This window comes from Callorhinus ursinus, unplaced genomic scaffold (genome assembly GCF_003265705.2).
Source record: "Callorhinus ursinus isolate GAN/ISIS: 27379988/994484 unplaced genomic scaffold, GSC_fseal_2.0 scaffold11, whole genome shotgun sequence".
Taxonomy (NCBI): domain Eukaryota; kingdom Metazoa; phylum Chordata; class Mammalia; order Carnivora; family Otariidae; genus Callorhinus; species Callorhinus ursinus.
In genome coordinates, this window is record NW_027397073.1 from 19,615,827 (window position 1) to 19,636,531 (window position 20,705).

Genomic DNA, 20,705 nt, shown 5'->3' on the forward strand with positions numbered 1-20,705 from the left:
CAGAGGGGGTGTGAGAGGGAGAAGCAGGCTTCCCGCAGAGCAGGGAGCCCGACGCAGGGCTCGATCCCAGGACCCTGGGATCATGACCTGAACCGAAGGCAGACGCTTAACGACTGAGCCACCCAGGTGCTCCTATTGTGAATGGTTTTTTAAAAGATTTCTCCAAAATCTATTTTGGGCTACACATCTTACACATCCCCAGTGATATGCTTTCTTTAGATGGCAACATGTGGGGAATGGGAGGAAGGGGTTTATCTGTTAGAATTGATGATCAAAGGCTAATAATATTTCAAGAGTCTTTAAAATTAGTAATTTTATAAACAGTTGACCAAAACCTATCATCCCATTCGAGAAGAGAGCCACAGACTCTCTTCTGCCAGGATTTCTGTCATAGGTTCGAGTAGGAGTAGCTGAAGGCAGGTAATCGTCCCCTTCAGCCCAAGGGCAACGAGAGCAGCATGCTGAGGTTAAGGCAAGACTTGAATTCCCCATGTTCAAACTTTGTGCTTTCTACACTACATCAACTCTTCTGAGCAGCCAGTATTCAATTCTGAATTCAGGAAAGATCAGCTCGGGAATTTAAAACCATGCCCAGAAATGCTGTTGGCCAGGCAATGGCTCCATTTGTCAAAGGTGGCTGCCATCTTGGTAGAGCAGTTATTTGTACCATCATCTAAACAGTCTATTTATTTTCCTCTTTATTCCTTATAAAAGGGAGCATTTTCTTTGAAAGTACCATATTAAAGAATATATATAAAATGCTAAATCAATGCTACCAAAGATTTTATCTAAATAGCCAAGAGTAACTGAGGATTTTATATTACTTTTAGCTCCCTGGAAACAGCCCTTCACCTCCCCACCCCTTACCACCCCATACCATCCCATGACATGGATTTATTTTTTATATTTACACATATTTGATTCAGTAGATATTTTCCAGAATGCACTACATTCTGGTAAGGCACTGCCAATAGTAAATCTGCATAAAACTCATATTGCTTCCAATAAATCAAATTGTATCTCCATTTAATTGTATTTATCATATGTAATTGAATCAAGTTTTTTTGTTTACTCTTCTTCATTTTAAAAATAGGGAAATTGAATTGCCTATATCATTTATAAACTATGATGGTTAAAAACAATGTTTTCCTTCAGTTTTCTGAAGCTCTTGTTTTTTATCCCCTGTAGGTCAACAGCCTATTCTTACTTAAAATGTCTTCTTATCTAGAGTCTGGGGAAATATATGTACATTTATTTATGAATAACTATTTTTATCTTAACATTTCTTTACTCACTATTTGAGCCTATACTTTATGACTCCAAATTCTATCAGAAAATTCTTAGCACCAGTGGTAAGATGAATTCATTAAAAAAAAAAATGAGCACAGATATTTAAAAGAGACAGGCTTGGTGGAGTCAGTTTCAGGTATATCTCACCTCACAATCAACACAATATTTCTAATTAACATAGTGTTCTTAACTGGAGTAGTCTGGTGTGGGTTGGAGGCCATAGCTTTCCTCATTTTTCTGGGATGTTCCATGTTGACTCTCCAATCCACAGGCAAATTCACATGTTCTCTTTCAACAGTGATTTTGGAAACACCATAACAGTAGCCTGCTCAAATATATTCCCCCTCCCATTTACTAGAAACCTGGATAATTCCACCATTATAACAATTTCATCTGAAGTTCTTTAAAAATGTAAATGTCAGCATAACATGTGTGATAGTACCACATTTCACTTCAGCATCCCGGAAACATACAGAAAACTTTAGATCCCCATGGAAATCCTTCACAGAACAATGAAATAGGATTGGTGTCTTAGGCTTTCTTATTGTCAATATAAAAGCAATCATATAAAGTCCATTTCTACATTATTTATAAAACTACAATTAAAAACATTATCCATAATGGGCTTTGTGCCATAAAGCTACTATTAAAAAGTAACGACAGAAAAAGAAATGTGTCTCTCCCAATAAATTGATATACTTTCTTTAATCTGATAAGAAAAGCTATGGTACTCATTATTTTTGTTTGTTTCTGTTGTCTGGAAGATCAGAATTCAGTTTTTTTCCTTAATGTTTTAGTGATTAAAGGTTCCCTGGTTAAACTACTTTACCTTTGTCTACTTCTGGACTACATAACTCTGTTTTTGCTTGTTTGTTCTTGTTCCTTTAGCTACTTGACTGCATTTTCATCTCTAAACTATCGTAAACGCTTCTGTGGGAGGAAGTAAACACAGTTGATTCTTGTTAATCATGGTAGTTTTGTTCTATAAAGTCACTGCAAATACTGAATTAGTGGATACTGAGCCATTGTTCCCAGGAGAAATACAGGATAAAGTTCCTGTGAGCCTCTGCTCACCAACTGATCAATATAAACCCCGTTTTATGTGTATTTCTGTTAAGGGCACCTTATTTAATATTATCATTGATTCATAAACATCAAACTCATGGCCAATGATACCATAACTCATGCCTCAAGGAAGCTTATCTGACACATGTATTTTTTTCATAAGGCACATCACAGCCTTCTTGCACGTAAGAACACTAATCACTTCAGCAATATGCTTGGGGGGCATTTTAAACAGAAAAACTACCACCTAAAAAGCACAAAAATGGGAAACATGTGGCATTAAATAAACCATGAAAAGGACACTTGTTTACAGCATGAGAAACTGAAAGGTAAGAAACTGAAACAAGACAGCGTCAACTTGTTTGACCTCAGCTGGGTACAGGCCCATCAGGAGACTCAAAATTTTCCCCACGTCTATGCATGTTTGTGAATGACCACAAAGATACCAGAAGTATTGATCTTGGAGTTACAAATAAAGTTTAGCTAGTAGGCAAATGCATAAATCTACAACTGGCAAATTATGCAGATTGGTTGTATGACTTCCCAAACCTAACACTATTATATTTTGGCCAATTAGCCCGTTAGCCACGATTAGAATATCAGATTATGGGGCGGGAAGGAGGGCCCTGAGTCCATGGGGCCAGGGACAGGTACGCTCTGATTCTCTCGTGGAAATGAGAGAAAGGTTAGAGCAAAGGCAAGAGGAGCAGGTCCCAGGGGAGTAGCCAGGGAGTCCGACAAGGGACTCAGGCGGAGAAGCAAGGTGAGCCTAAAATCGACACAGCATTAACCGATTTCACAACTGCACTTTTTTCCTCTTGCAGTGACCCTTTTATTATACCCATTATTGCTTCACATGGGAATTTGGGGGGACTTTTTTTCTTCTCCAATAGATTCCTACCTAAACTTAAAAAAATATGTCAGGCTATATGACCAGGTATTGTCATGCTAATACGTCTCAGAAAAGAAGCCTGATACATAATGTGTTGATTTTGGCCAAACTGTTAGTAAAAGTTGTAACACCTGGTTCTCAAGGGAGACTATTCTTTCTAGTTGATGATGAAAAATGTTATTAAACCTGGAAAAGCCACTCCCATTACCCCCACACCTCTATTTTCACAGTGATACCAACACAAAACACACACTAGGCAAAAACTGGTAGAAAGGCAGGTTGAGAAAGACACGTGACTTTTGTAGGACTAATAACAAAGCAGATCAATCTCTTCAGTTAGGATGCTGCACACAGTAGGTCCTCCAGGGATCAACTATGTTAGCAGTAGTTCTACATCAAACCTAATTAGCTCATGAAGTGAAAATTCAGTCTGTTTTCCCTCTCTATTTGGCTTATCACCAACACTAATAAATCCTCCTGGATCTTTCACTCAGCAAAAATTACTGGGAATATTAGCACCAGCGAGCTCTGTAGATATTTCAACTCACGGCTGTCATGGTTCATGGCTAATTCAATGTCTTTTTCCACAAGGTTATTTCTCATGAAAGATATTGATATATAGAAAAACCATAAGTGTACCTATGTTTTATGCATGAACTTGGCTGGTTCTTAAAGTCACACCCTTGTTATTTCAGACCCCACCCTGGTTACTATGACACTGAAGCCATCTCATGGTTATGGAATGGCTTTCCTTCTAGTTCTGTGGTACTTGCACTTCCTGTCCTTTATTTGGGCTGTGATCCTAAACCTATTCAAAGGAGCAACTGACATACAGATTCTAGCACATGAGGGATGGTTGCTCTAATATTCATGGTTTTAAAAACTATTTTAATCTTGATTATCTAAAATGGAAGAAAAATGTATAGCTCCAGTTTGGTCCAAGTTTATAAAAATGGAAGAAATTTTTCAAGGAAGTCTTCATCATTTACACTTATATTTCAGAAGAAGAGAAATAATCCCCCTGTTACCATATGACATTTTAACATGTTGGAATCAAGTAGACTGAACTGAAGGTTAGGATATGTCTGATTTCCAAATAAGCCAGTTTGCTCTGCTTTATTGTGTAATGGTTTAATACTGGTCCCCTGGCCCAGCTGATATGCAGCAGGCAGACACCAGTGTGGCTTAAATGTTCCTTTATTCTTACTGGTCAGCCGGTGCCATGCTAATTGTTCAACATTTTCAATATTACCCCTAGCCCCTGGGGAACCAGGAGAGGAAACAGGAGAGATGAGTTTGAATACACCCCTGATGCTATTTTTAAAACCACTTCAAGTGCAAGTGCTCCTATCAGAAGCACCTTCTTAATATAGGGTAGCTTAGCACTACTAGAACCAAAAAATAAATTCTATTAAAAATCTAAAATTATAGGTACACTATTACCACAAAACTTTAATATATATTAAATATAAAATATTTAAATGTATTAAATAGAAGTATTAAATAAATGTATTAAATACTAAATAGGAAAATTAAATATTAAAATATAAAATATTTAAGAAATATTTAAACATTGCACATGGTGCTAATTTATTTTAATGCCTTTCTGAACTTCAATCATTGGAAAAAGTTGTAGCACAAACTCCAGTCAGATTATGCTACTCACTGACACAATATCCAGTGACAAATGGTATACGTAAATTGGAAGGACAGTGATTGACTTTAAAGAGTTTGAGTCTCTGTTCATTAAAAAATAATACAAATGCAAAAAAATTACAAAGGCATGAATTGAAGATGTTTACAACACATATTTTTGTCCGAAACTAGCAAATCTAAGGTAAAATGGTTGCAGCACCCCCCCAGACTACGAATATTTTTTAAAAAGGCATTTGCTTTTTTAAAAGTAAAAGATAAAACCTAACAGCAATAAATATCTTAAACTACATTGTAACCAGTGTTTTGATTTCTGCTTTGACCCATGCCATAGTAAAAAGGATTTCTTCCTAACCTCTTTATATGCTCCTAATGGTTATTTTCTTTATTTATTTATTTTTGTCTTTCTTGATATTATCATCTAAGCTTTGATGGACTTCAGACTGCCTGGATAAATCACATTATACTTAAAAATTAGTTGAAAATATCTGTCTAAATTTCTGTTCAAACATAAAGCTTTATAGAAATCTTTTTCTGAAAAATAGTGCAAAACCTCATGTCTTTGAAAAGAGACTGGAAACGAATTCAGTGCATTTGATTAAGTATTCTAGTAGTTCTGCAAAAAAAAGAAAAATTAAAATAAAAAATCCCATAAAACCCTCCTAAAAATTTCTGTAGTTATCTGACCTAGGTTTTTCTTATGGTGGAATAAATAGAAGACTGCTTACAAATAAGTGGGTCAACTATTTCCATGTCAGTTTTCTAAATTTCACTGACTTGAAATTATTATTTGGAGATAAGCCAAGTACAGATAGAAAACCAGGTCCAAATTTTCCCATGATGAACTAATTAGTTTACTTTGGGCTATTTCTTACATAGCAGCCTTCGGCTATCAGACACTTGACCTACCTTGTTGCTTGACAACACTTCCAAATATGTTAATGTGGCAAATGCGGGACTCTGTTTTACTTACTCTAATCAATAAGGTATATTTTTATCTCTAAGGAAAGTCAAATTGTTATCTTTGTGATTCCTGTGAATTAAGTCCTCAATTCTGAAACATTTTATTTTATGTAACAAGTCGGTTTTTCTAGACCGACAGGTTAGAAATTGGACTGAATAGTATACTGGTGTCTATTTCTGAAGGTGACAACTCAGAGGGCAGCAATGGTTTTAAAGATTACTCTAAAGTTACCCAGATGCAATCAACCAAGAGATCTTTGGTGTCATATATCTAAAAGGTTGGCCATTTAGTTTACAATTCTGGGCCTGGACCTGTTTAGAGATTATGCAGCCGTTTATAAGCCTATCTCTTATGCTAGCCGTTGGCTGAGGTTGGCCCAGAAAAATGCTACCATTCCCGATGGAAAAAAATGCTTCAGCTGGTTAATCAATTACAATTACTTCAGTCTGCAGACTAACCACAGTATCTGCCAGCTTACCACACCTGAGTCTACTTACATATATTTGTAATGTTTATCCATGAGAGAGGAAACAGAGAACGTACTGTCAAGAATATATAGTCAAGTGTTATGGACAGTAATGGTGAGCACGCCTCAAATTCTATCACAGGCCAATTGCCTTCCTGAGGATTGACTTAAGTCCTTCTATAGAAGGACACCAATGACCCTTTCTACAAAGGGATGTGACTATATTTTCACAACTAGGGATTTGAACATTTATCTAACCCAGGATTTGCCCTTAATAATGGAAGATTTTATACGGTAGCTGCTCCAGAATTTTCAGGCCATAGTATTACCAACAACATGGACACATTAACTTCTATTTATAAAGTGCTTTCTTGTCTCAAATTGTTCCCCTACAATTCTATTCGTATGCCTACAACTTCTAACATTATGCATGCCTTTGGAATTTTGCTACATAAAGTAAATACGATCACTGGGAAGAGTAATCATTAGCTGTTTTCAGTCATAGCTACTTTAGCAGAATTTAACTCATCAGAAAGACTGGTCAACAAGCCACTAATTTGCCATCTTAGAAGCAACAAAATATCAAAAGAGAGAAAAATGGGCTCTGAGATAAAGTTCTGAAAAAGAACAATTTTCCCTTGACAAGTACTAAAAAGGAAGTTCTTTGCTCCACTTTCAATGAATGTCAAAGAAAAAAAGACTCAAGGAGACAATTTTACCTCCATGACAATATACACTATGTAATAAATTTTTTTGTCCAGGCAGGAGTTTAGGGGCATAGAGAATGCTTGGCCTTATAAGAAGCTAACTTAACTTCCAATTATGTAGGGGAAGCTAAGGATATTTTACATATTGTTGGAAATTGCAAAAGTAATCATTATTAGAGAATTATTCTTTAACTCCTGGTACATCAAGATACTTACTATGTTTTGGTAAGTAGATCTTGGGATTAAAAGTGACATAAAGTCAGTCATAGCAGAGCTAGAACAAAGCTCCTGAAGAAAATGAAGAAAATAATTGGTTTTTCAATTGATACTGGCTGGGTGTCAGTTATTACAGCATGATATTAATAAGACCAAATCAACAGATTCAATCCCTCTGGGAATCTGTTAGGTTTTTCCATTCCATGGCACTAGAACACATTCCCAACTGAGGTACTTGCCGTTTTTCACAAGAGGGTGCTGAGAGAGAATACAGACCAGAATTCTAGAGAAAGGAAGTGTTACTTGAAGTGACCACCCCACAGAAAGGGATAAATGATGTCATATTCATAAACTAAAGAGCTAAAGCCATCTTTAATATATTCTTCCAATTTAACAATAATGATAAGAACGACAATAAATATATATAATTAGATACAACCTTACATTTCCCCTCTTCTCAGAACTTAAATGTCTTCATTAGCCAAAGCAGATCAGTGCTTACAGAAAAAGAAGAAAATCATGAGTCTGATGTTATGACTACTACTTCTCCCTGAGAGATGGCACTTGGTCTTATGGATTTAGTCAGCATATCTCAGTTGCTGTCACCAGCCTGACCTCTTCTGGGAGGTTCAGATTCCAGAAGCCATTTCCCTGCTCATATCCAATTGAATGAGCACAGGTATTCATGTGCAGTGTATCTTTCTCCCCCAACTAGCTTCACCTTTTTTATACCTAATTTCAATTTGGGGGACCACTTTTCGTTCATCTATTGCCTCCCTAAAACCAGTAATTGAGACTTTATAAAAATTTCTTATTTCTCCCAATAGATGGTCAGTGCCATTCTTGTTCATTATTTCTCTAATCTGACTTCTCTTCTCCAAGCGTACAATCACTGAGCGAACTTCAGATGTTATTTCCCACTCCTAACTTATCTTTCTATAGTCTTAACCCGCTTAAATTTATCTTCCTGTTTGTTATCACAATACTGCATTGAAAGCACTAACTTAAACCTTAGCTGGTGACGCTAAATTTATCTGTTCACAGATCTAACATACCAGATTCTCAGTTCTGCAAGAGCAGGAATTGTCTTATTCAGCCTTTTACAACCAAAATACCAAATATGCTGCTGACATATCAGAGGCACTTTGCGACTTCTTTCAATAAAAAATTCAGATATACAAAAATTATGCCAGAGGTTGAACTGCTATTATCAGTTTTAATATAATGAGCAGATCTTTTATTGCAATAAATACCATTGTCAACTTTGACATAACTAGTGTCATTTTCTCTAAAGTTTATGCTTTCCAGGTAGAATCTGTGCTCTCCAAAGGGTGTCAATAATTCTTTGAGTTCTTATTTTCATCTTCTGGATCAAGTTATCATGCACAATAACATGTTTACTATAAAAAAGACTAATTCAAAAGCAGTTTTGAACTATTTCTTTAATCCTATTCCAATTTCTACACACTTGTAAAAAACACAGTTCCTGAAAAATAAGACAGAACTGTTTCTACTGTTTACAAACTATCATGATGCAAACATGGATTCTTTCTTTAAGTATAGAGTCACCATTTATGAATCTGAATTCTTTTCTCTTGAAATAATTCTCTGTTCTCAAGCTGCCAAGACTGTCCTTGCATGTGGATATTTACCATATTGATTTTAAGATCCACATTACCGCTTTAGACCGACTGCACCAGACTTCAAGACTTTATTCATGAAAATCACCCTAAGTCAACACTTTCCAGGAAGTGATAGGAAGCTAACTTCTGGTTTCCTGGGCCTCACGCATGGGTTTATTTTGAACGTCAAAGTGTACTTTGAGAGAGTGACAAACTGTAAGGAGTCAGAACCATGCAGACCACACTTGATTAGAAACACTGCTGGGAATGAGAAAGAAGAACATGTGTGATTCAAGGGAAATCCATCTTTGCAATAACTCAGTTATTATCACACAGTCGTTTTACGGAGAAAACCACAGCACAGAATTCAAAGACTTCCTCCCATTTTGTACCGGAAACAGATGCGCACCGGGCCTTCTCCAAGTCTGCAGAGGAGACCAAGTCCGGGGCTCGATGCAGCTTTCTCCATCAGAGGACAGCACACACAGGTCCTTCCTCTACACTTTTCATCTCGCCCTCACATTTCTCTAGAGATGCCCTTATCCCCAGATCCCAGGGATTAGATCAAGGGTAAGACAGTAGAGATAATAAAGGTCATTTGGTGCAACCTCCCAGCACAGGCCATCTCCACAACAAAGAATTCTTAGAGTGGTGCTTTCCTTGGTCTTCTTTGGTTTTATCCAGTCCCTGCAATGACTTCCTGAGTGGTCTCTCCAGCCTCACCTGATGCCCCTCTCTCCACCCCCTACCTTCCACTTAAACCCCCTGTCAGCTCACTGAATGCACCAAGCTCTGTCCCAGATCGAGATCTCGGCAGGGGCTTTGGCTCTGTCTGGATTGTTCCGTTTTAACTCCCCACCTGCCTGGCACCCAGACATCTTTCAGTCTCAACTGAAACACAAGTTTCCTCAGACAGGTCTTCTGGACCAATCCCAGCATTATTCTTTCCCATTTAAAGAAGTTACCTGCAGTCACTTATCTTCTCAACTTCCTTTGACTTTAATTTTCTTTTAGTGTTATCAATTCCTTCCCATTTTGGAACACTATTTTCTTTTTTGTAGAAAGAAGAGGGAAGCACAATAGAAACTGAGTAATTCTACTTTCACTCACATCCATTAACTTCCTTATTCACCGCTTTGCTTTAAACAATGCTAGAAGAATCTTTGGCTCTCCCCAGCATTTTTTCCAGGCTTCAGCCCACTCTGGGTTTTACTCTTCTTCATGCTATCTCAACAGCTCACAACACCTTTGTAAGTATTTCTAATTATGTGTCCCTTTGTTCATCTGTTCTCCAAGCCAGTTTTTTTAAATGGATTTTACCAGAGCCTCTATGTAGCCTCATGAATTTCTCTAGGGGTCTCTCTTCGGGGATTTTACGAAATGCTCTTTCCAGCATTTGTTAAAGTTCGTTTCTCTGAATTCCTTATTTTTAAGAACTCTGTCTTCTGTCAAAGTTTCCAGTGATTCCAAGATGCCACAGGCCATTATCACTTCCTGGTCCTCATTTCACTCTGCATCTTTGCAACATCTGACTCAAGCGACCATTCCCCTTTTTTTGGAAACACTTCCTGGCTTGGGTTCCATGATGACACTTTTTTTTGGGGGGGGAAGGGGAGTTTTTTACTGGCTCCTCTGCAAGATCCCTCGTTGTTAGAATAAGCCAGAGTGTGGTCCTTTGGTGACAGCCTCAAGACCAGGGGTCCAAATAGCATCCATACTCTTTATTCCCAAATTTCTATGTGCAGCTATGACTTCTTCCAAGTGCTCCAAATTCTATATCCAAAAATTTCCAAGGGATACCTAAACATACCTCAAAAGACTGAAAATGAATTCTGCATTTCCCTTCCAACCTTGTTTTTTTCTCTTAGCTTTATCCACCTTAGGAAATAGATTCACCATCTGTGTTGTATCTCCATACAAAACCTGGTGATCATTTTGATCCTTGCTTTTCTTCAACCCACCCCTTATCTGATTTGTCAGCAAGTCCTGTCAGCTCTGTCTTTGAACAGGTTCTGAATCTCTTTCTTTCTCTCTAGGACCACTGTTCCAACCTTGATCTATGCCACTGTCATCTGCTGGCATAGCCTCTACCTGGTCTCTCTCTTCCCTGCTCAGCCTATGCTACATTCTCTTCAAGGAAGCCAGGGTGATCTTTTAGAAAGATGGCCTTCTCTGAGGCTTTTCCTTTGAATCATACAGCATTCTCCTACCCCTCCCAGGTCACTCTCATTATTTCACATTACATTTTTCCAAATAGCACTGAAACTTGTATAATTGCTAATTTGTATATTGACTTAGGTGTCTCTCTTTCTAAGCTAGAATGTAATTTCCATGATATTAACCTCTATTATCCACTGGCTTAGAAGAATACCAAGGCTCAGAGTATGCCTAGTCTCTTGAATGAATTTTCAATAGACAATATCTAAATCATAATGTCCTCTCACTTCATTCAGAATAAAAATCAAAAGTCAACATGTTTTTCGGGACTTTCAAAGCCCTCTGTGACGGGGCCCTATTATCGCCCCTCCACAATTTCTTGTTACTCCAGCCCCCCTCCAAGTGTTGCAGGCTGCTTTGCTTCCTGGAAGATGCCAGGCAAACCCCTATTGGTTATCCTTTCTGTCTGGAAAACTCTTCCTCCTCACAACCACGTGGCTCATTCTCTGACTTCCTTCAGACCAATATTCAAAGATCATCTTCACAGTAAGTCTTTCCCTGGGCACCTGATCTAAAATTTCAACACCCACTGGGCCAGCCATGCCACGCCACTGACACATTCTGCATGCTTGTAGAAGTATAGTATATACTTAACGTATATACTTATATATAGTATAGATTGAGCTTGCATGTGTCTTGTTTATTCTCCATCTCCCCAGTAAAAGGCAAGCTCTGTGGGGCCAGGGATGTTAGTCTGTTGTCTGTTTTGCCCAGTTCTGTCCACAGAGCCCAGAGTAGTGCTTGGTACTAATAAATATTTGTTGATAAATAAACACAAAACTTAAATTATTTTTCTTCATACAATGAGCAGTTGTTTACTTAAAAAGACAACTTATTAAAGATATTTTTGATTATATGTTAAACAGAGTTTTAATCTCATTATTGGTAATCTAGACAAGTTTCCTTCATTCAAGGAGGACCTATGAGAGAAGGTTAATATTTTGAGAACATGAATAATGACTGTGAGAAACTAATTAAATAATACTCTCAACTCCATGTATGGGGTTTACAATAGGCTTTTATTATGCTTAGTGATGTTGCTACATCCTACTACTGTATCATAAACTTCAGCTGTAGGTATACCTAATAATGAGTAAAAAAAAACCATTCTCCTTTAGACACCAACTCTAGAAAGTGACATACTCTTCATGGGAAACACCTGGTTTGTCCTATCTATTTTTACTGTAATTGTTTTCCTGCAACTTGACATTACAATTACTTGCTTAAGAGCTCAACTATTGGTTAAGCTACCTTGATGAATCAACTTGAGAAGCTAGATTAATTGTGAGCTGAGCTTTATGTGAATAGTTGGTCTATGTTTCATGCTCTACTGATCTAAAAGACCAAAAACCTAACCTGAAACTTCTCAGAGTGAGGGTGGGAAAAGAGCAGATTTCTGTTCTGAACCACCTGGGGTTTTGGCTGACTTCCACTTTTCCAGGAAAAAAAAAAAAACAGTAAACTAAATGAAAAGCAACTCAGAAACCAGTAAGTAATGTTAGAATAAGCTCGTGTGCCAAGGAGCTGGGAAGACCGATGTATTAGGGTTACCTTCGCTATCAGGTCAAATATTCCTGTTCCAGAAATGGCCTGTGAGAGTTGTCATTTGCTTACATTTGACAGATTCCCTTTATTCCTTCTTGGCAACTATGAGAACAGGCTCATCCAGTTTCATCTGAAATGTTTTGCTTTCCTTTCGAAAGCAATGATGGTAACATTTATGAGAGGCCCATAATCCTTAAGCAGAAAAGCCTCATTAATATGAAACTATCTGTCAAGATGACCCTTTTTTGGTCATCCATAAAAATTCCCCCTTGCCTTCTAGAAGGGTTGATCCCATATGGGTAGAGAAACTATGCTAGGAAACTATGAAAAATAACTCTTTAGGGGGAATGGCACAAGGCAAGTATGGCTCTCACTTAATACTACAATGTGGACTTTATAATAACTTGAAAATTCAACAAACTTAAATGCCTAAGGCTATAAGGCCAAAGTCAATCTTTTCTGTTAACTTCTCAAATTTAGAACTATACAACCATGCATATAAATATATATTTATTTATAATATCACTGAATATGCGTGACTGTAACTAAATATTAAGAATAGTACACATTTTAAAAAATAGGACCAAATCAAAATTCATAGCTCCTGTTATGTTAAATAATAATTTTGTTGCTAGTAACCCTGGAACCACATTTGTTAATTTGGGCCTAACTTAATAATGTACCATTTAATCAACTGGAACCTTATACCCTTAATTTTAGATCTTGAAATAAAAAGCCAGTAAATATGTTACAGGGGTGGTAACTTTAACCAAACACGGCTTTTCCCTAGTAATACAGCCTCCAGCTTTCGCTAGTCACCTGCTTCAGCATTTTTCAAATAATTAAATTATGTTGCATTGGGTGGGAAACTCTTGGAAGCTAAGGTACTGTGGCCACTTGAACAAGCACACATGCATACACCCTAATAGCTGCCATGCGTGGATCAGAATTTGGAAGTAACTGAGCACAAAAAACCCTGGAAGACAGAAATTTTGATTTCTCTGCGGCTACCACACCTGAGGAAGTGCAAAGAAATGTCTTTCACTTAGCTGGCTAGGCTCACTAAAATACTTCCCTTCTCTAAACACATTATTATTGTTATTATTATTATTAATCATTTTGGCTGTCTGGGGATACAGATGGAAGGAAACTGGCATTGCTGTGACCAGGTTTTGGGCGGGAGCGGGTGGTGTTTGTTTAATCCTAACCAGCTGTTTGCTACGGAAATAGCCGAACAGACACAGCCGGCTCGGGTTCCCGGGGGCTCCGGGGGCGGCTTCACCGCACCCCGGGGAGCGGGGGGACTGCAGCTCCGCGCGCTCACGCCCCGCACCAGCTAGCGCCGGGCACACGCTCCGCTCGGCTCGCCCCTCTCCCGACCTGCAGCTCCCCATCCACGTCTCACTTCCTTCTGGCAGGCGGGCCGCTGAGAACCCCCCGAGTGCGTGGGAACGCATTCCAACAATAACAGCCCGGCTTCCCCAACTCACCAGCCTGCGAAGTTTCCTCTGCGAGAGGGCTGGGTGTCAGGTTTCAGAGGTCTCCTTCCCCTCTCCCAAGCCCTTGAACTCCGGGGCTCCCACGCCAGCGACCACACGCGATCTGCTCTACAGGGCGACACTCAGGGGGACAGCTCCTTATTTTCCAACCTGTGGCTCGGGATCGGTCCCCAGCCCCTGCCCGTCGGGACTGCCAGTGGCAGGACATGTAGCACCACCCCTGAGTTGGCCGAGCCGCCTGGATCTGGAAGGTTTGTGTGAGAAGGCGTGTCTCCCCGTTCTAACGCCGACGTGCCGAGCTCACCTCGGGCAAATCTTGCTGGTGACTCAAAGGCGCTGGGCTCCTGGTTATATTCACACTGTAAGCCCTAGCAGCGAGCTCATTTTTATTCCTCTATTTTCCCGTGTCTTCTTTGATATCTCTTATTCAGAGAGCCCAGGGCACTGTGCGAACTTCTTCCAAGGCAGTGCATTCTCTCCTCCCAGGGGATGTCTCATTAACAACGGGGAGAGCAAGGAACTGCCAGTGGAGAACAGAGAAGTGCCCTGGGAAATAAAAGCGGACCTAACGAAATTAATGCTTTAAAAGTGGGGACCTGTTAATGTGAATACATTAATCAGTATACACCATCCTAACTGTTTGCCTCCTACCGTCACTCCAGAGACCGATAGGATAGTAAATAGAGGTCATGTCGATGAGATCAAAGGAAATCAAGAGTGTCCACATTCACTGAATAAATAATTATGAAGTACCTACTATGTGGCACGTTTTTCTAGACACGTTGGCTACTTCTGTCCACAAGAAAGATCCTGGCTGGCTCTCTTGAGGTCACAGTTTAGACTGAATCTGGTATCCCTAGTTTATGGACTGACAGTAAAGGGGAGAATCCAAGGTTGCATACATATAATAACACTTGAATTATTCCTCCGTGAAGAAAATTTAAATGTTCCAAACCATTGTTGGGAAACAATGAGATGCTATTTAAATTTTAATTGTTTGACCCAGTTCCAACAGGGGGCTTTCAGGACCATCTGGGAGGCACTGCCGTTTCCAGCTAGGGAGCATCTCCCTGAGAAGGGCTGTGGGTGGAGGAGGTGAAGGAAGAGCCCCAAACGAAAACCCAAGGTGAACACACAGTACCAAAATAGAGAAGAAGAGGACAGTGGGCAAAAGTATTTGGTCCCACAAGACTCTATTCTATTAGAAAATATGGAAGTTCTGTTCTTGTCTTGAAAATGGGGATAATAAAATGCCTTCATAGGGTTATTGCAAGCAAATGAGTTCACATCATCAAAGTGCATAGAATAGTGCCTGGGCACAGTGAATTCTATATACGTATGTGTTGTCTATACATGTTACTTTAGTAGCTCTTATCTACTTCATTATCCTAAAGTAAGGTCCAATTAATAAAAATTATTCTGAACTACTAGGAGAAAGCATAGGAGGTTTGGGTTGTAGATTTTCAAAATATATATACTGGGAATCTATATTTATGGGAATCTATACATACTGGGAATCGATATTTATAAACCTATATTTATGCAAATCTGTTTCGCATCCACCAGCAATATCTGGGTATATAACAAGCATATGTCCGTGGGTCTAGAGAGAGATAAAAGAAAGAACATAACTCTGAATTTATTCTATTGTATACAGCAAATTGATTTAAAATGAATCTCAAATCCGTATTCTTCACCTAGTTTATGTGTTCACTTACATTAATCCAAATAGCTATTATTCAAGCCATCATCTCATTTGATGTTCACCACACTGCTTTGAAATAGGCAAGGAATCTATTGTTTTTACTGTCCCCACTTTAAGAAAGAAGAAATGGAGATTGAGAAAGTCCCAACAAGGTGTCCAGAATCATGACGATCATAAGGGTAGAACTCAGGTTTGCTGATCCCAAAGGCAGGGCTCAGGGTGCTCACTACACTGTGCTGTCACCTTTTTCTAGAAAAAGTCCCTGCCGTGAGAAAGTCTAACACAGACACTTCTCATCTGCTCTCCTCGTCACCCTTCCCCAGGTAAGCGGCCAACTGCCTCATAGGGCCCACGTTTGCAGGGACGGCCCTTCTGGTGTCACCTGCCACGTAAGTCCCATCTTTGGGTTCTGAGGCCCAGAGTCACTAACGTTACATAGTAATGCTATTCAGCTACTGGAAAGTGGTGAAACTTTTCCTTCCCTGTGGGAAGGGGGATTCCAAGGAGAATGGTGGGAGAACAGGAGAGAAGTAATTCTGGGCCACCTCATGAAGGCCACGTTGACCAGAGGTAGAGCAGAATAAAAGACGCTGCAAAACCAGTGAACACGGGGGCAGCATCATGAGTCATAATCAAAAATAAATGGCTTCCTGTACCTGGAGTTTCTGTGGCACAAATTAAATAGACACAATTTGTCAGTGGGTTTATCAATCAATCAATAGAGCACTGAAGTAAACAGATACATGTACGTACATGGGAGACTTCTAGTTAAAAATGACAAACTGATCACATGTGTTTCATCCTCCCCTTCCCCAAACTCCTCTAACGTGAGAATAAGTGGATTTTTAAATGTTATTAAATAATAGAGACAAATAGAAAGAAGAGACCTCAAAAGATAAAATAAACAGCAAGAGATGGTTGGAAGAATGTAAATCAGATGGAGGCTTGTCACTGACTTGGAAGAGAAGAGTTTACACTCTGTGTGCCTATAGAGGGGTTATGGATAAGAAGCAAGATGATTCTCTGTGCATTTGCCTGGGAGGCTCGGGCCTAGGAGGCAGAAATACCAGCAGAGAAGGAGGCCAGGTGGTAGGGTGAACACAGGGGCTTGGTTAGACGTCTGTATACAGAACGCTTGGACTCAAAGCTTCCTTCTCCACTGCCGTGCAATCAACCAACCATAAGTTCCTCCATCTGCTCAACCCAGCCTCCAGGAGACTAGAAGTTTATTTTCTGGAGAAAGTAAACTAGAGTAATTTGTGGTTTAACAAGATAAACACACATTTTTACTCTGCTCCCACAGAAAATGAATTAAAAAGAAATTTATATGCAAGACAGGAAAAAAAAAACTCTCAAAGTTGAAAATTTACTCAAAATTTTTTAAATTTGACAGATGGGTTGTTAAGATTATGATGAAAAAAATCTTCAGGAAAATAGAACAAAAAGCTAGGGAAATAAAAAAAAATTAGAAAAAGGGGAAATTTTTCTGACTAAAGGGAATCCCAGAAAGTTGCAGAAAAAGAGTTCTTTTTACCCAGAAAGGGATGAAAAATTTTAATAAAGAAGTAGTGTAAAAATGATTCCAGAAATGAAGACTATGAATCTTTGGGATCAAAACTTCCACTAAAAGTCCAAGAGAAGAATTTTTAAAATCAATTAGTTAAATACACCAAAATACATCATTCTGAAATATTATAAGCCCAGGAATAAAAAAGAAGAACATAAAACATCTTCCAGAAACATAAAGCAGATCACATAAAAGGAAAAGAATAAAAATTGCATTGGATTTCTCAAGAGCAATAATGGATCCAGAAGATTCTTTAAATGTCTTCACATTTAAAAATGAAATTATTTTGAACCTAGAATTGTATACCCCAACAAAATGTCAGTGACGTGTGATTAAGGATATTTTCAGATCTGCCAGGATTCAAAAATGGACTTCTTGTACTGTTTTTAAAGAAGGATCTCCAAAACAAGCTCATAAATCAAGAAAGAGAAAGAGATGGGACCCCAAAAATGCCAGTGGTATGTGGGCACTATTTCCAGGCCATTCCCGTAAAGTAACTTATGAGATCCTCCATGCTTTCCCTTTTCCTCTTTTTCCTGAGCAGCCCATTAGATTTCATTTCTTAACCTTCTGCAGGTAGAGAGACATGTAATTGAGTTCTAGCCAGTGGTATGTGGGCACTACTTCCAGGCCATTCCCATAAAGTAACATATGAGATCCTCCATGCTTTCCCTTTTCCTTATTAGTAGGCAGATGCAATGCACAGTAAAGAGTTCTGAGGCTTTAGAAGACATGAGAGCCCCAACATGAAAGAAATGTGTGGCTCTGAATGATCATTTGTCATAGAAGGCCTAGCTGCCACACATTGGACCATGACATGAGCAAGAAATAAATGTATACCATATAAAGCCACTGAGATTTGGGGGCATATTTATTATAGCAGTTAGACTATTCTGACTGTCACTGTTTGAAACATCATTTGGGGGCATTTGTGAATAACTTACAGTAGATACAAAGTTTACTAAACAAATTTGAAAAAGGATATGACTAACTCCAGGGGGTGAAAAGGCTATGAGAGAAAAGAAACATAATGATAATATACCACTCTGTTCAGATGTGGATATAATCAGAATAATGGGAACACTGGGGCGCCTGGGTGGCTCAGTCGTTAAGCGCCTGCCTTTGGCTCAGGTCATGATCCCAGGGTCCTGGAATCGAGCCCCGCCTCAGGCTCCTGCTTGGCAGGAAGTCTGCTTCTCCCTCTCCCACTCCCCCTGCTTGTGTTCCCTCTCTCGCTGTGTCTCTCTCTGTCAAATAAATAAAATAAAAAATCTTTAAAAAGAAAAAAAAGAATAATGGGAACACTGACAAGAGAGTAACCATAAACTAGGATGTGAGCAATAATTAAATAATTATTAACAATTCAATCTTTCTTGATTTCCTTTGCCTGCCTTTTAATCAATTATCAGGTAATTTTCCAAGCATCCAAACTAACATTGATCGATGTAATTTCAGGAAAATATGTCTTTCCTCCCAAAATATATATGGAGGGTGGAGATAAGGACAGTCTATGTACATGTATAAGACAACTAAGTCTTCAACCATTATAACAGACAGTCAATAAACAATGTGTAGAATTGCTGAGTAAAGAAATAGCAGAATAAGCAAACCATTTAGAAAAATGCAAGTACAATGAAAAACATGACTCAAATGTTTTACTGTGGGGATTGAGATTGGGGTAGGAGGAGATCTGTGCTGGTTTATAGAGTTATCACCATTTTTTAAAAACTATGAGATGTATTGCCTCAATCAAAATAAAATTAATATTGAAGTAGTCTTAAAATAAACAGAGAAACAAAATATTTTAATAGAGAACATTACAATTTATTAAGGTATGTGTATATATTTTTGCATAATAACCTGTTAGCAGTGGAGAAAGTGAATTTGGGGTGCAGCCTGATGATAGAGTTAAGGGGGTTGCACAGTCATTTATTCACTCAACAAACATTTATTAAGGTGTGCCTGATACTCTGCTAGGCATGGGGCATAAAGTGAAGAACACGAAAGAAAACTATAAGAGGTGCTCTAAGAGAAAATGAAGATTTTAAAGCTTTAAACAACAAATATCTGTGGTTTCTTCTCTCTTATCCTTGGTGACATGAGCCACTCATTTAACTTTTTGGGCAAGATACTGCCTTTCATTCCTTCCCAATACTCTTAAAAATTGCCATCTTGTCTAGCCACTCAAACCTCACACTGATGAGATCAGAGGTTACCCAACTCACCCTTCTCCTGGAGTGGCAGGGAAGTCTTTGCCAAGTAGTCACGCCTGGGTTTGCCTCCACCCTCTGCTGATTTTCAGTTCATATATAGTCTGTCTAATCACAAATAAAAATCAGCCCCTCCCCAGTTTGAGGAAATCCCGCAGCATGACTAAAAGTCACAAGACTGGACACCCAAGTCGTGCTAGTTTTGCTAACTACTTTTAAAGATGCAAGTTCAAGAAATATATACGCTTAAGTGAACTTCTATTAGCAAATTACTCTACATACATAACACACGAAGACCTATTTTAGACATCAGAATAGACTTGTTCACATAATTATAGGTAGAGTATCTACTCTCTATGGTGTGTTCTTAACCTCCCACTTCTAACTTCATTTTGCTTCAGTTTCTTAGGATGTGAAATGAACATACACTGGGACCTTATGTGGAAATTACTGTAACTCAGTCTAATTCTTTATATGTTAAAGGACTATTGAATGGGAAGACCAAATGGTTTCATGAGTAATGTTTACATATAGCCTTTATGCAAGTCTTGACTTGCAAAGAAGCCACAGTACAGTGGGTAAGCCATATTCCAGTATTGTACCCCTTTATTAACAAAAAATGCTGTAAGTATAATTATGAACATAATTACAATTACAAAATTATTTAACTCATATATCATATTGATTAAGGACAAATAAATCCTTTTTAATAAAACTAAGCAGATAGGAAAGAAACACATATGTCACATAAATATAGTCACATATCAACATATGTAATTATATGTATAAACATAAGTATAGTCTTATACATGCACATGCATGGACATATATTTGCTTAATGCTAGCTTTATAGTGAGCTACAAAATAAAAGGTTTTATGTGCCTACTATGTAAGTATAAGCAAATATATGGTGATTTCTTCATTTTCCCCAAACATGTGACCAAAATAGTGTTTTTGTTCACAACTTTTGCTATTTTTTTATCTGCAAACAGGTCAAATTATGATGTCATATGCTCAGGAATAATTGAATTTTCTTAAATTTTTTTGCCAGCCTTTTAACCAATTATCAGGTAATTTTTCCAAGCGT

At 38.4% G+C, this 20,705-nt stretch overlaps 1 protein-coding gene across 7 annotated transcripts in view; it reads right to left on the reverse strand.

Moving 5' to 3' along the window:
• The window catches only part of RAB27B (RAB27B, member RAS oncogene family), a 140,888-nt gene that overhangs the window by 40,286 nt on the left and 79,897 nt on the right, over positions 1-20,705 (reverse strand). For 3 of the 7 annotated variants that reach the window (XM_025886622.2, XM_073898160.1, XM_073898158.1), the window contains exon 1: positions 14,128-14,375. The exons of the other annotated variants lie outside the window; for them this stretch is intronic. The gene's annotated coding sequence lies outside the window, so the exon portion shown is untranslated. Of the gene's footprint in view, positions 1-14,127; positions 14,376-20,705 lie in introns of those variants that run through there. 7 annotated transcript variants of the gene reach the window in all.